This window comes from Peromyscus maniculatus, chromosome 13, assembly GCF_049852395.1.
Source record: "Peromyscus maniculatus bairdii isolate BWxNUB_F1_BW_parent chromosome 13, HU_Pman_BW_mat_3.1, whole genome shotgun sequence".
Taxonomy (NCBI): domain Eukaryota; kingdom Metazoa; phylum Chordata; class Mammalia; order Rodentia; family Cricetidae; genus Peromyscus; species Peromyscus maniculatus.
In genome coordinates this window covers 49,630,354-49,646,688 of record NC_134864.1, presented here as the reverse complement: position 1 = coordinate 49,646,688, position 16,335 = coordinate 49,630,354, and the positions used below count along the sequence as shown (strand labels likewise).

The following is a 16,335-nucleotide window of genomic DNA, read 5'->3' as shown; positions in this document are numbered from 1 at the left end:
GACAGACACCAAAACTACACAGAGAAACCCTGTCTCAAAAAACCAAAAAAAAAAAAAAAAAAAAAAAAAAAAAAAAAAAAGAAAGAAATTTTACTTAAACCAATGTGTGTCTGTATGTCTGTGTGTGTGCTTGTGTGTGTGCACAGGTCCACGTGTGTGCATGTGGAGATCGGGTGTCAGTCCTCAGGCACTTCCTACCTTTTGTTTGAGACAGAGCCTCTCAGTGGCCTGGAACGTCCCCTCATAGGCAAGGCCAGCCAGACATGGAGTTCCAGGGCTCACACTCTCAGCCTCCATCCCACCATCACTGAGATTTCATGTGCACACTACCATGCCTTACTTTCTATGGTTTTCCCATGGATGCTTGGGATCAAAGTTAGGTCCCCACACTTGTAAGGCAAGTTAGTGCTTTACTAACCAGGCTATCTCCATCCCCTAACCCCTAAGCTTATCATATTGAGGGTAGCAAAATATACCATCATTCAAAGTTTAAAAACTGTTTACAGAGTATACAGTCAAAAATTAGTTTTGTTGCCAGAAAATTTAGTCTGTGGTAAAATTTCATTAGTGCAAGCCCAGGTAAATTGGTTAGGCTATGAATCTCCAACATACAGAAAAGTGAGGAGACATCTTCGAGTTGCTGGTGTTTCCAAACTGTAATCCACGCCACTTGATGCTTAGTTGGCAAACTTCTGGTCCTTCGAGAAAAATGCTTCAAGGCAATAAGGTGGGAAGCAACAGAGAAGAAAACAGATGTCCAGCTCTGGCCACCACATGCATGTGCACAGGTGCAGAGTCACACGCCTACACACACACACACACACACACACACAGCATTAACAAGCACATGTCTACATTGGGCAGGTGTGTTAACTGCAGATCTTCACCCCTTTCTCTTCTCCTCCAAATCCAATTCCCCAGACTCACCCTTAGCTCTGTAGCAGAATACATGCTGAGACCTCCCTCCTCCATTACCCTCAACTCAAATGGATCACACAGATCTTTCCCTCTCAAATTCCTCCTCCCAGTCATCATTTTATCCCAGCCCCTGACTCCAACAAGAACTGCCTGGGAACCCAAAGGCCACTCAGACTAAGGACACAGGCTAATTGAAGAACTTCACCTCTCCCTTCATTTCCCCAAATTTAATTTCCCATTCTCACCCCCAGCTCTGTAGCACATACATCTGTCAAAGAAAATGTTAAATCTAAATAATATCATCATCATCATCATCATCATCATCTTGGCATGAAAGCGCCAGGAAATCTGGGACACTATGAAAAGACCAAAACTAAGAATAATAGAAACAGAGGAAAGAGAAAAAACCCAGGTCAAAGACACAGAAAATATTTTCAACAAAACCATAGAAGAAAATGACCCCAACCTAATGAAGGAGATGACTGTCAAGGAGCAAGAAGCTTACAGAATACTAAATAGACTGGACCAGAAAAGAAAGTCCCCTCCACACAAATCAAAACTACTTTGAGATTTCATCTTACACCTGTCAGAATGGCTAAGATCAACAAAACAAATAACAGCTCATGCTGGTGAGGATATGGAGTAAGGGGAGTACTCATCCATTGCTGGCTGGAGTGCAAACTTGTACAGCCACTCAGAACTCTGCGTGGTGGTTCCTCAGGAGGATGGGAATAGATCTACCACAAGATACAGCTATATCATTATTGTGCATATACCCAAAGGACACTTTATCCTACCACAGAGACCCTTGCTCAACCATGTTCATTGCAGCTCTATTCAGAATAGCCAGACATTGAAAACAACCTAGATGTTCCCAGCAGAATAGATAAAGAAAATGTGGTACAATTACACAGTGGAGTATTACTCAGTTGTTTAAAAAAAAAATGACATCATGAAATTTGTGGTTAAATAGATGGAACTAGAAAAAAAAATCATCCTGAGTGAGGTAACCTTTAACCCAGAAAGACAAATATGGTATATATTTGGTATAAGCCAATGATAACTAAGCTATAGTCTGTAGAACCAGAGGTTAGGAATAGAGTAAGGGACTGGGGTGGGGGAAAATAGATCTCTCTAGGAAAGTAAAATAGAATAGTTATGGGGGGGGCTGGAACAGGAGAATCAAGTGGAGAGGGGGATGAGAGGGGATAGGATGATGAGGAAGGGAATACAGGAAAAGAAAGCCAAGATTAAGGGCCATTTGAGGTGTAGTATGGAAACCTAATACAGTAGAAGCTTCCTAAAATACATAGATGAAGGTGATCTAAATGAAAATTGCAAATAATGGGGAAGACAGAGCCCTAAGTGAATATCTTGTTAGCAAATGAAGCTTCTGGTACCAGGAATTGGTTACATCTAATTGAGCTGTTGGCCAAAGTGGTCCCATAGGAACCTCCAAACAGTCCAAGCTGTTCCCAAGACTGTAGGCTGCTCCACAAACTCCATTGCTGAAACCAACTTCTGTACCACTGGCTAACCATATGGAAGTTGAGCTGGTGCCTACATACAGCCTTTGTATCCATATTCTAGAATCTTTGGTACAGAAAGGTACTCTGCATGCTACCAAAAGAGAAAAGTAAACACCAACCCAGCCACAAACCCTTTGAACTGCAATGATGTCTTGCCTGCAAGATATGCTAAGGCAATGGTGGCACAAAGCTTGTGGGAGTAACCAAACGATATCTGATTTGTGCTGTGGGATGTCTTTCTGTATGCTGTAAATATGTTTGACTTCCACTGGATGATAAATAAAGCTGTTTTGGCCTGTGGTGAGAAAGCTTACAACCACGCAGGAAATCCAAGCAGAGATACAGAGAGAGGGGCAGAGTCAAGAGAGAGATGCCAGCCCACCACCAAAGGAGCAACAAGATGCCAGCAGACCAGTAATGCCATGGCCATGTGGCAACATATAGATTAATAGGAATGGGTTAATTTAAGATGAAAGAGCTAGCTAGCAAGAAACTGAATCCATAGGCCATACAGTTTGTAATTAATATAAGCCTCTGAGTAATTATTTTATAGGCAGCTGCGGGACCACAGGTGGAAGAGATTTGTCCAGACTATTGGGCAAGGCAGGACCAGAGAAATTTCTGTCTACAATTTGGCACCCAATGTGGGGCATGAACCATGACCCTGAGATTAGGAGTCCCATGCTCTACCAACTGAGCTAGCCATAAAGCAATAAATCTACGGGAGTCTGTTTAAGAAGTATTGGGGAAATTTATTAAGGTAAATTGAGGAAATACACTTATGAATATAGAATGGAGTAGACAACTGAAGTCATCCTCTGATCTGACTGGGAGCAAATCCACCTCACAGGCAAGAGCAGGGAGAAGGGACATGTGACCCTTCTTTTGAGAGGCCACTTATAACACTTATAACTGCCTCCTTTGGGCCCTATAGCCCAAGGTCATGGGCAGAGCAAATACCACTACAGATTTTTACTTAAAGTCTCCTCCACAAGGCAGAACCATACCCAACACTACTTGGGTGACCAAGAATCTGAGACTAGATAGGTCAGGGACCTAGGATAAAACCAAATACTTCACTCACAGAGATTGAAGCAGTATGCACAGGGACTACATAGGTCTGCACTAAACAGGGCCCTAGAGCTGAAATCAGAAGCAGACATGTGCCCCCATCCCTAACCCAGAAGCTATGTCCTGTTGATAACCACTTGCAAACAGAAATTTATTTTTCTCCAAGGGAGTCTCACTGGGGGAGAAAAACTACTCTAAAGGGTAGGTTGCATGCCCAGCAGTAGATAGCCAACAGAAAAGGAATTCAGTGGCATCTTTGGAGGTTCCTTTTCTCATAGTGTCATATTAGGGCTTTTCAGACCATGCATTCATATATATATTTAGATCATATATACAAATATATAGAGATCATATATACACACACATATATAGACATATATATCTACATATATTCTGTCTTTTCACCCTGCAGGTCCTTTGTGTATATAGCTTTCAGTTTAATATTTTTACAGGATTCCTGAGTGTGCAAAGGATTGGATCTCTGCATCTATATTTATTTCTTGTGTCTTTTCTTGGGTTCTTTTCCTTCTGTTTGTTTTGTCATATTCCAATGTGTTAGTTTTTGCTTTGTTTTATTTTATTTTATTACCCCTTGAAGGCTGTTTATTTTCTAGTAAGAGACAGAAAGGGGGTGGATCCAGATGGGAGAGGAGGTGTGAGGGGTAGAGGGAAGGAAAACAGTAATCAGGAGATATTATGTGACCAAAATAATCTATTTTCAAGCCAGAAATAATCCAGTTCAAGTTGATGTCATGCAAGAACCCCATGGGGCCAGTCTTTAACAGCGGAGTCACTGCCTTTTCTAAGTTCTTCGCTGATTTCTCAGTGCCTCGCCACAGAGAAGACAAGTGTCAGTTTCAGCACAGAAGGAATGCATGTCATAAGCAGGGACATGAAGACTCTCCATTTTGGTGATGAATTCAAATCTGTTCCCAGCTGCCTGATGACTGCCACCATGCCCCATGCTCCTCCTCAGCAACACAGTGGAAGCAGACACGCATCGGACTTCCTTGTGCTTGTGTGCTGGTGTGGTTTACACACACATCTGTGGCTTTTAGATGATCGGTACTAAATAAACATTTAAGCGAATGAATGAATGCCCCAATACGTAACCATCATACCAAGTTATTACTTTCCTCACTGCAAGAATTTTGAAATTCAAACTGTCTCCAAGAAAGCAAAACTGTGAATAAGGATCCAGCATCAGCTTGGTGGCCAAGCAGAGATTGGACTAAGGTGAACTTTTGTCTCAGTCCTTCCCATTCCTAACCTTGCAGAATAACGTTAGTGCACCAGTACACATGACAGAGTCAAAGCTTACCATAACTCTCAAAGGCCACGGGAAGGATCCCAGGGCAGTACCTCTGGCTCTGAAGTCTTTTCCTGTCTCCTAGCTTGCTGTTCCAGTCAAAGTAAGTAAGCTTCCCTGAGATCAGGTACAGCCTGAGGCTGGCCAAGATCCACTCATTAAAAATGCAGTGTGGGCTCTTCCCTGGAGAAGACAATTTCTCCTGGTCTCAGCATTCCTTAGTTGCCTGTTGTTCTTTGTGTAGGCCTAAGGCCTCCTGGGCTTTCTCTTATCCACGTTAGCCTGTCTATTGTTGTCTTCCATATTCAGTTCATGTTTAAGCAATCGTGTTGGTGAGAATTTATGAGTGCAACTTCTGACATTCCTAAGAGTCACAATCTCACAGCAAACTCCCTCATCCTCTGGGTCTTACAGCCTAGGCCTAAAACATACACACAAGTGACTTTAGACTGAAGAAGTTTTAGTAATGTATTTAGGAATGTTTACATATATACATATATGCATATAGCAAAAATTAATGAAAAAAGAAACCATGGATTTGAAAGAGAGCAAAGAGAGGTATATGAAAGGGGTTAGAGAGAGAGAGAGAAAGGGGAAATGATGTAATCATATCATAATCTCAAAAAATAAAAGAAATAATTAAAAATAATAAAAAGAGGAGAGGATTAAGAAACAAAGCAAAACACCCAGTGCTTGGCCAATAGACCCTTGGCTTTGACTGGCTCTGCCCTCTTGAGACCAAACATCATGGCTTCCTCTCTACCAACAAGAGCTCATTTGTCTCTTCCTGCTTCCTCTCATGCTGTGGAACCTTCAGTGTCTGGCCACTCCACCCCCTCACAGCAGAGTAGTGCCCAGACAGTAGGTAAAGGTAAGAAATAGCTGGGCACCCAGGAAGATGAACTCAGAGAGTGTGCTTGACTTTCAGTAGTCATCAGAAGCAAGGGTTCCAGAAAGAAGAAACTATGTGGCAGGAGAACTTCCTATGAGGTATTCCTTGATGTCTGCTTCAGTCATGATGCCCTGGTAACAAGCCTAATACATGGCCCACCTAGGTCATGTTCACTCAGCATTTCTCTAAGAGAGCAAAACTGGGAGTTCCTTAATAGGAAATGTTTTTAGAAGGAACATATGGAGACTCCAAGTAGAGCTAAATATAAACCTGTATTCACAGGACTGAATCAGGAGCAAAGAAATTTTGAACAGAAAGAGCTGGATACAGAAGCTTTCTCCCAAAACAGGCTGTGTCGTGGAGTGCACGTGTTTTGCTGAACATGTGGATTTAAAGAACAGGAGAGACACCTATAATTAAAAGTGGAAACCAAGTAAGGCATCTCCGAAGCCAAAAACAGATGTCCTGCCAATCATACTACAGAGGCGGTGAGGCTCTGTCCACCTTTAATTTCTGTCACACTACGGAAGTGCTGAGGCTTTGTCTACCAGCTCCTTCAGAAGAGGCCCCCTTGCTTGTATTATGAGCTTGAGATGATCCAAGAACTTAGGCTGTTCTGATACATCTCTGCTGTGGAATAATCCTTTTGTTCATTGTAAAGATTTGTCACTTGGACTGGCTTCATTAAAAAGCTGATTGGCCAGTAGTCAGGCAGGAATTATAGATGGGACAACCAAACTAGGAGGATGATGGGAGAAGAAGGGTGGAGTCAGAGGAGATGCCAGCCATCCACCAAGGAAACAGGACATATAGAAAATGAGGTAACAAGCCATGAGTCACGTGGCAAGGCATAAGTAAGAAATATGGGTTAATTTAAATGTAAGAGTTAGGTAGCAATAAGTCTGAGCTATTGGCCAAGCATTTTTAATTTATATGAAGTCTCCAAGTCAGTTATTTTGGAAGTGGCTGCTGGTTATTTGGGAGCAGGCAGTCGGGACAGGAAAACTCTGCCTACACATCTCAAATTTAAGACTGCCTTTGATGGTAGGCAAAGTGGCGTACACCTGTGAAGGCAGCTCCCAGGAGGCAGAGAAAAAAGCAGACTGCAAGTTTGAGGCCACCCTAGACCACCACAAAGTAAGTCTCACACCAGCATGAGTTACGGAAAGGCCCTTTCTCAGAGTGAGAGCAAGAGCTCAATCTTTGTCCAGCTAAAGATGCTAGGAGAAATCTCTACATTGTTAATGACGAAAGAACAGCAATAACAAGAAGAAAGCAGTCTAGGAATGTAGCAAGTGCTACATCTTTACAGCACTTGCCTACCATGTGCAAGGCCCTGGGTTTGATCACTGGAAGTACACACACACACACACACACACACACACACACACACACACACGCACGCACGCACGCACAAACAAGAAAGAAGGATGGGAGAGCAAGAAGGATGGAGGGAGCAAGGAAGGAAAGGAAGAGAGTAAGATTTATTAAGCAACTACCATTACCATGTGTAAGATGGCTGGTGAGCATCTTTGATTACTACCTGAAATATTCACAATGCAGTAGTCTCTACTAGTCAACAGGGAATATGCTTCAGTATGATCCGCAGATACCTAAAACTATGGAAAGTGTTAAATCTTACACCAGTTTCTCTCTGTCTCTCTGTCTCTGTCTCTGTCTCTGTCTCTGTCTCTCTCTCTCTCTCTCTCTCTCTCTCTCTGTGTGTGTGTGTGTGATAAAGTCGAATTTGTGAATTAGACACAAGAGAGCAATTATAACAATATACTATAATAAAATTTACAAGAATATGATCTCTTTCAGAATCTTGTAGTATTCTTGCCTTCTTCCTCAAAGGAAACACTTCATGTCTTCTCTGTCATGTCCAAATTGCCACCTCCACTACTTTAACAATCTGAGGCAATTATTCCATAAAGATGGATGACTTGAACACCTGCGTTACAAAACTACCACATTGAACCTGATAACTGATGATGCAGGGCTTTTGAGAGTGACAGGGCCTTTCGTGGTTCAGTTGTACATCCCACAAGACCATAAGCAGTAGGATACTATTCACAGTCATCAAATATTGACCTGGACAGTGGCTCCTACGTTCCCTGGCACACCACTGAAAATTAAAGGTGTGGGCTCTGGAAGCAGGTAAAGTAGAAGAGAGTTTTTGTTAAGAACTGTCAAAGGAAAGTGAGAAATTCATGAAAAGAAACTCCTGAGAGGTGAAAGGGGATTCCAAGAGAGGAAAAAGCCATTGAATCTCCATGATCCAGGAGTCTTAGAGAACAAGGACAAAAGCTGGACAAAGGCAGAAGTAATCTCTTCTGAGACTGGGTAGTCCTCTGGACTTTCAGGAGCCACACCAATGGAGACCCACACACTGTCATCATGTGCCCTCGCCTAACTAAGAAGATGATTATGTACTGCTCGTGCACTGCCCATCCTGTCAGGGGTAGTTGGAACCCCCTTCTATACATCCTGACTCCAGCTTTGACCTTGACTGTCTGCTACCTGTTGGGCACTTAGCCAGCATCACCCTGTGGTGGTGCAGGTGTCCCAAGTGCTGTTCTTATCCTCATCTTTCTGTGTTCTCACCTTCAGTGATCAGCCTGTAGCTTTACTGTGGCAGAGCTAAGTCTATCCAGGCCACTAAGATGTAGTTTCAGTCTTTCTTAATTGCATCTCATATTTAGTTCCTTACCTATTCAGTAGTCTGGATCATTTCCTGTTTGGAGGCCTTTTCTTAAGATCCATCCCTACTTAAATCTATTATAACTAACTGCACTAGATTCAATGATGTACAAAGAATAGTGCCTTACATGTATTCCTCAAGGTCTGGAGGGTGGAGACTGGCAGCCTGCATCACTGGTTGAGAGTCCTGCCCTCCTCTCATCTGGCTAGCTTAGTTATCAAACATCCAGTCCTAGACTCTTTTATTTAATCTTCCTCGGTGTCTCAGGCTTTGCCATGTTAACCCTTTATCTTCCTTTCGACTCTGGCCTCTGTTCTCAATGCAATGTGTGCAAGCAGCTTTCCCCTCTCCACCTACAGAGAGCCAACTCCTGCCTCACCCAGATGACTCCCAAGTGACTTGTGGGTGGATAGTGTACAGTGTGGAGACACTGGACAAAGGAACAATTCATGTCCTGAGTGTGATTTTTGCTTACTGCTATAAATCACATATAATTTAAAGCACATATACACATATATGTTGTATATGCATGTATAGCACGCACATATATGCATGTGTTATGTATACATGTATAATATATACACATATGTGTTATATATAACATTTACATACACACATATAGATATAGATATTTCTAGAACTTTCCATATCTAAAATTGTAGAAAGCAAAGCTGTGGGTATGGAGGACTATTGTATTGCTGTATGGAGATGCTTATCCCCTCTTTAGAGATAAAAAAAAAATCCTAAGGACAAAAATCATGTTAGTGCATGGAGGTGTATTTAATAGAGCTGTCGATAAAGATATAATTGTGCTAACAGTCTTGAGTAGTCAGGGAAGAGTCGCAGCTCAGTCCAGCATGTGAGACAGAGGGAACAGAATGGACATATTTCTCTCAGGGAGAAACAACAGACAAAAGGCACAGGAAAGGATGCCACCATTTCTTACTACTACATGAACATTTTTCAAAGATGACTGTAGGAGGAACTAGCAGAGGAGGCACTGTCATCAAAAGCTGACTAGATGAGCACAGTGTGGTGAATCCATATGATGGGATATTACTTACTCACGGAAGGGAAAGAAGTCCTGACAGATGTTACGCTGTGGATTAACCTTGAAAAAGCATACTAAGTGAAGTCACAAAATACTGCAGGTGGGCCTGCGCAACTGTATGCATCAGCTAGTGCTGTGTTTGTGGAAGTGTGCAGAATCCATAAACCTCTGGAGACAGAAGAAAGAAGAGCGGTTGAGTAGGCGTGGGGATGGCAGAGTGTGAGGAGCTCATGCTCACGAGCAAGAGCTTTCTTTTTCAGAGGATGCTGTGCACTTCTGTGAACATCCTCAGAGTCACTGTCTACTTCCTCTGGGTGACCTTAATAGTGTGCTCGGTATATCTCGAGACAGCTGTTTTTCAAGAGTGAGTCTTGGACTTGGATGTAGCTCAGTGGAAAGAGGCTTGCCTAGCATGCATGAGGCCCCGGGTTCAATCCTCAGCACTGAGAAAAGGAGATGTAAGGAAGAGAGGGAGGGCGGGAGAATTACACAAAGGATTACGTCTTTAAAGCTAACAATCAGGCAAATACATGATAAACTCATTAGTAAGCTTGTTTTCTAAAGTCTCCACTGTAAAAGAATTTTACAATCAAGTTTTGCTCTATGCTTTCAAAGAGAAATTATTTCTATGTCTTCATTTTACCTTAAGGAACAATACTAATTACTAAAAACTTGATCTTTTTCTTTACTTTCTAAGAAATCCTAACAATATGGTTAAATTATAAATTCAGTAATATCCAGAAAAAAGTATTTTCAAATTAGTGAGTTTCAAATTTTTTTACCCATACGAAGAACTATTTTATTTTGCCTTGTAATATAGTAACTTATATTAGTATAATAGCAACTTAAATATTAGTGGGAGACTTATGAATTGATATTTACCAAATTCTGTACTGCTCTGATATCTGAAAGTATGGTGTGACTCAATACATTAATTCATTTAATATTCATTAATAAGTCTCTCAAAATGGTGCAAGTCATCCTTGATCTATGTGATTGTTAATATTGTTATCTTGGCAGAATCTAGTTACCTGGGAGATGAGATTCTGAGCATTCGCGTGATGTATAATTGTGGTAGTATTTTATTTGTGCTAAAATGTGGTGATATTTTATTTGTATGTTAATCAATAAAGTTTGCCTGGAGATCAGAGGAAATAGCAAGCCTTTAACACAAAAGTCAGGCAGTGGTAGCACACGCCCTTAATCTGATCACTTGGCAAACAGGGTCTCTATGTGTTCAAGGACACACTAGGAAACAGCCAAGCATGGTGACACACACCTTTAATCCCAGTACCAACCACAGAGACCTGGAGGTCTGTACAGACAGGAAGTGACAAGGAAGTGAGGTAGCTGTGCCAAGAGCCAATGAGAGGGCAGAACAGCAAGGCAATAGAGGTGTGGGTAGACAGGAAGTAACTCACTTTTGGTAGCTGCAGAGCTGGAGAGGTAAAGTTGGTGGCTATCACTATTTCCCTGATCTCTAAGGCTTTCACCCCTGTATTTGGCTCTATGTTTTTTATTTAATGAGACCGCTTAGAAATTCATCTACATATAATGCTGATTACGTTAATTGATGTGGGAAGAGCCACCTTAACTGTGGTCAGGACCATTCCTTAGATCAGAGATCCTAGACTGTGTAAGCAGAGAGGGGGACCTGAGCAGCAGCAGCATGCATGCATTGCTCTCCTGACTGAGCAGCAGCAGCATGCATGCATTGATCCCTCCTACCTGAGCAGCAGCAGCATGCATGCATTGATCTCTCCTAACTGAGCAGCAGCAGCATGCATGCATGCATTGCTCTCTCCTGACTGAACAGTTCAGCCTCCTGCTGCCCCGACTCTCCTCCACGATAGACTCTACTTGAAAATGTGACTTAAAATAAACCTCTTCTCCCTTAAGTCGTTTTTTGTCAGAGTATTTTAACACAGCAAAAGAAAAAGACACAAAGGCAGCCTATCAAAATGTGTGGGCTCTGGGACTGAGGAGAAGATGGCTGGTTGGTTGAGTGCTTTTGTTGTAAGCATGAGGTCTTTCCTCAATTCCATTCCCAGACCAGACATGTTAAAAAAAAAAAAAAAAAAAAAAAAAAAGAGCCAGGTGTGGTGGCTCACACTTGTAACCCCAGTGCCGGGGAGGCAGAGGCAGGCCAACTCTGTCTGCTCCATCCCCAGCTGTGGGAGGACAGGCCTTGAGTTAGGAGGAGACGGGCTGATCTGGAGGAAATGGGCCACTGAGAGTGGTCCTTGGGAGTCCTGGTTTGGCCTCACTTCCTGTCTGCACTCTGCATCCTGATTGTGGACCCTGTGTGATCCGAGGCCTCTTGCTCCTGCTGCCAAGCCTTTCCAGTCATGACGGAGAAGACCTTCAAACTATGAGGCGAAACAAGCTTCCCTGCCTGCTTCTTGTTGGGTATTTCATTCCAGGGACAAGAAAAGTAACCAACGTGGCATGTTTGGGGAAAACAACCTGATGCTATGGTAGGCCTGTTAGGTGATTCAGGTGACCTAGGAATAAAAACAAATCAAAAGAAAATGTCTCTAAACTCTACAACAATGGAAGCTACCTTACTGAGCCAGAAAAGAAAGAAACTGAGTCAGTAGGTTAAAAATATAAGAGCTCTTGTAAGAAGATTAAAAAGTACCTCCAACCAAAGTTACGGAGAAAAGTAAAGGGATGAAGGGAGACAGAAAGGAGGGATGGAGAAAGGGAGGATAGGAAGGAGGGCTGTATGCCAAAATTCTGCCATTATCTTTTCTTCATTGCTTTTGATGTTTTCCATTTATTTTCAAAGAGTTTTAAATTTTTATTTTTAAATTATGTGTATGTGTATTGGTGTGGATCTGTGTATGAGAGTACAAGGCCTGTGGAGGCTAGAAGATGATACCAGATCCCCTGGAGCTGGAATTACAGGCAGTGGGAGCCGGGGACTGAACTTGGATCTTTTGCAATATCTGCAAGCACTCCTAACCCAAAGTGAGCCATCTCTGCAGCCCCAGATCCTGGTATTCTAGTATAATATTCAATCACACTGAATTATCCTAACGCTGGAATTGAAGGACTAAAGACCCAACCTTGTTTGTTCTGAGGATACTTTGGGGCTAAGGAGTAGCTCTCCTTTTTCGGCCCTAGTTCAACCTCAGGTAATACCAGCAGTAAGAACACTATCAGTTTATAGTGAACCGCTATTTGGGGTGCATGTGGAAGTGTGGCTTGGCCAAGGGCCCCTGTTTACTAATTATGCCTCGTCTGGAAGTTGGACTCAGGAATCTGACAGTCAGAAAGGAGCACGCTTCATCCTGCCACCATCTGGCTTATGTAGCCACAAGAAAATTTGGCATCTACATTTGCCAGAATGACCGCCAGTTTGCAAAATGTCTTATTTTTTCTTTGCCAAGAACCAAGTGACAACTGATTTCAAAGTGAATGACTTTGTACTTCATAAAGCAAAGTACTGGGTGGAGGGGGTTTTTCCTTCAGAAATACTCTCCAAAATTTAGATGGAAAGAGTATTTTGATGTTTTCGGGTATCTCAGACTATGTTCCACCAGTAAAATACTTGTGTTTGTCACCAGCTGAATTTACTATAGGCCTCTCGATCCGAGTTATATGAAATGACCTGAGCACTAACAGAACACCATGTATCAGTCAGGGAAAGGGCGGAGTGCAGTAAGAACAAGAACATTAGGTTGCCTCGGTTTAACCCAGCAGGCATTTATTTTACTCAATTCAATGGAGCGACTATGGCACTCTCAGGCGTTCTTAGTAGGAGAGCAAATTTCTTCCACGTGGTACTTCATGAGCCCAAACTCCTGTCTTGAGCTCCCGTCCTGTAGGGCATGAGAACACAGGGCCCCCCACGAATACCTAGCCCCGAAGTGATACTTGTTACTTCCAGTTACGCTCTACTGGAAACAGCCATGAGCACAGCCACGAATAGGCGAGCACTATCGTCCAACATGGTCCCCGCTGAGACAGGCATTTCTCTACAGCGAATGCCCAGTGGAGAAGTGCAGAAACAAGCTGGGAGACTCTGACAACCCTGTTGTCTAAAGCGGGGCTTCCACTGCCAGAGAACTTTCATCAAAAGAACGCAATATCATCCGCTACCTTTAAAAAATGAATTTTAACAAGGAATCAGTTATGAATGGAGAGGTAGTCCATGTTCATGGATAGGTAGACACCAATTGGTCAGTGTGTTATTTCTCCACAACTTGATTTCTGGATTCAATGCAACCCCAATCAAAATCTAGAAGGTTACTTGTGGAATAACAAACCGATCCTCGAGTAATGCATCGAAGCAGATGAACTTGAAATGGCAACACAGCATTGAGGGATAAATGCTAGAGGGCAGACTTTACCTGACTTCATGACTTACTGTAAAACTGCAGTGATCCAGACAGTGTGTCCAAGTGCCAGAATAGGAAACTAGGTCAATGGATCGGAGAGACTAGAGATTAAAAATAAACAGTCAACTGAATGTTTATGAGTTTGCATGCATGCGTGGGTGCATGCGTGAGTGGGTGAGTGTGTGTGTGTGTGTGTGTGTGTGTGTGTGTGTGTCTGTGTCTGTGTGTGTGTGTACATATGGAGGCTGAGGACAATATCCGGTGTTATCCCAGGAACACTGCCCACTTCCTTTGAGACAGGGTCCCCACTGACCTGAAGCTTCTCAATTAGACTACACTGTCTGGACAGCAAGCCCCAGGGACCCTCCTGTCCCCACCGCCTCTCAAGATGACACCAGGCTTGGGCTGGTGTTATGTGGGTTCTGGGGATCAAAAGCAGGTCCTCCTGCCCACAAGGCAAGGACTTCACTGGCTGCTCCATTTCCCCAGCCCTCAAACGACAAAGGAGCAAAGACAAGGATTTTTTCAAAAGTCCTTTTCCACAAGTGGTGCTAGAACTAGATGCCTTCACACCCACCCAAAGGAAAATAAACCTAGACACAGGTCTTACACCTTTCACAAAAATCCACTCCAAATGGTTCATATATCAAGATTTAAAGCACAACACTGTTAAGCCTCCTGGGAGGTAAGAAGACCTTGACCACAGGGCTAACTGTTTATACAAACAGCAAAAGCACAATCTACAAAATGTAATGGACGTGTTAGACGTCATCATAATGCACAATATTTAGATGAGGACAGTGAGAGGAGTGACTGACAGAGAGCACTCTCCTTTTCTGCAGTGCTGGGGATTGAACCGCGGGGCTCTGAAACGCTCTACCGCTGAGCTGGAGCTGCATCTCAGCTCCACCAAAACCCACGCACGATCAGTGATCATTATGGAGAATATACAAACAACTCTTTAATTTTGCTGAGTGGCATGGCAGGGCGTGCTGGAGATTACAAAGGAACTCAGAAACTCAATAATAAGAGAACAAACAAGCCAACAGAAACACAGGCCAAAGACCTTAACAGATGCCTCATCAAAGACACTGTGCCCCCGTATAAAGTTTCTTCCACCCTGTAAGACATGAGTAAATGAAAGTTCAAACAGCAGTAAGATGCCATTGCTGATGCATCTGAGACTCTAAACAATGACAATAACAAAAGCTAACAGAGGAGCAGGGTAACACTTGAGGTGAGGATGTAAAAATGGCATGACAGTCATTTGGGGAGACAATTGATGACATGTCACAATCCGTATAAACTCGTCACATGACCCCATGATTGTGAGCCCTGGAGTTTTTCCATAAGTTCTAAAAACGTATGTTTACACAAAACCCCACAGCTTTGCTCATAATCGTCAAAACTTGGAAGCATTATAAGCAGTGGAATATTATTCAGCATTAAAATAAAAAGGCCTGAAAAATATATGAAGGAACACTAACTACATTATTACTGGAAACAGGAAGCCAATCTGACGGAGCTGGGGAGACACTTCAATTGGTAAAGTGTTTGGTACCCGAACATGAGAATCCGAGTTCAGATCCCAACATCAATGTAAAAGGCTCTTTGGGCATGGTAGTGTGAGCCTGTAGTCCCAGTGCTGAGGAAGTAGGGACATCCTTGGAGCTCTCTAGGTGAGCCTTGGTGAGTTCCAAACAGTGAGAAGCCCTGCCTCGAACTCAGGTGGACCATGATAAAGGACAACACTTAACTTCAACCTCCACATGCACCCATGCTCACACTCCCACATGTACACACATGAGTAACACACACACACAGACACACACACACAGGTTGGGGGAGAAAGCCAATCTAAAAGGGAAACGTGCTGTATAATTTTCAACTACTTGGCATCCAGAGAAGGGAAATCAACGAATACAGCAGAAAGATCTATGGCTGCCACGGTAGGTAGGTGGGATAGACGGACAAGGGAATGCAGGAGATTTTCAACACAGTGAAAATGCTTTCAAAGGAGCTGGAATGGTGGCTACAAGCCATCATACACTTGTCGTAATCCACAGACTGTTCACCACTAACAGTAAACTCGAACACAAACTGCGGCTTCTGCATGCTCCTGATGTGGTGATGTGAGTTCACCGACTGAACCTCTGTCTAAGCCTGGCAGGGGATGTAAATGGAGAAGACCATGCACACATCCGAGAAGGGTTCATGAGAGGGAGATGTCATGGGGGGGAGTAACACGTGAGATGACCCGTGATTGACAGAACTTCCAGACAGCGTAGGAGGAGGAGCATTCCGAAGGGCCCTCGCTGAGGACGCACATGGTCGCAGGAAGGAATGCTGTACACCTAGTTTCCCAGGAGCAAAGCTTGGTGTAGGGGAGAGATCAGACTTCAAAGGCTGCTGAGTGACCTGCTCTCTAAGGCCTTGAACGTCAGGAGAGAGTCTGATTTCCACTCTTCCATTATCATGGTTTTTATGCATATTTTAACACAAAGGCTTCAGAACAATG

The 16,335-nt window shown here is 43.1% G+C and overlaps 1 long non-coding RNA gene across 1 annotated transcript in view; it reads right to left on the bottom strand.

Moving 5' to 3' along the window:
* LOC107401005 (uncharacterized) overlaps window positions 1-16,335 on the bottom strand; it is a 60,791-nt gene that overhangs the window by 659 nt on the left and 43,797 nt on the right. The gene's annotated exons all lie outside the window — the stretch shown is intronic.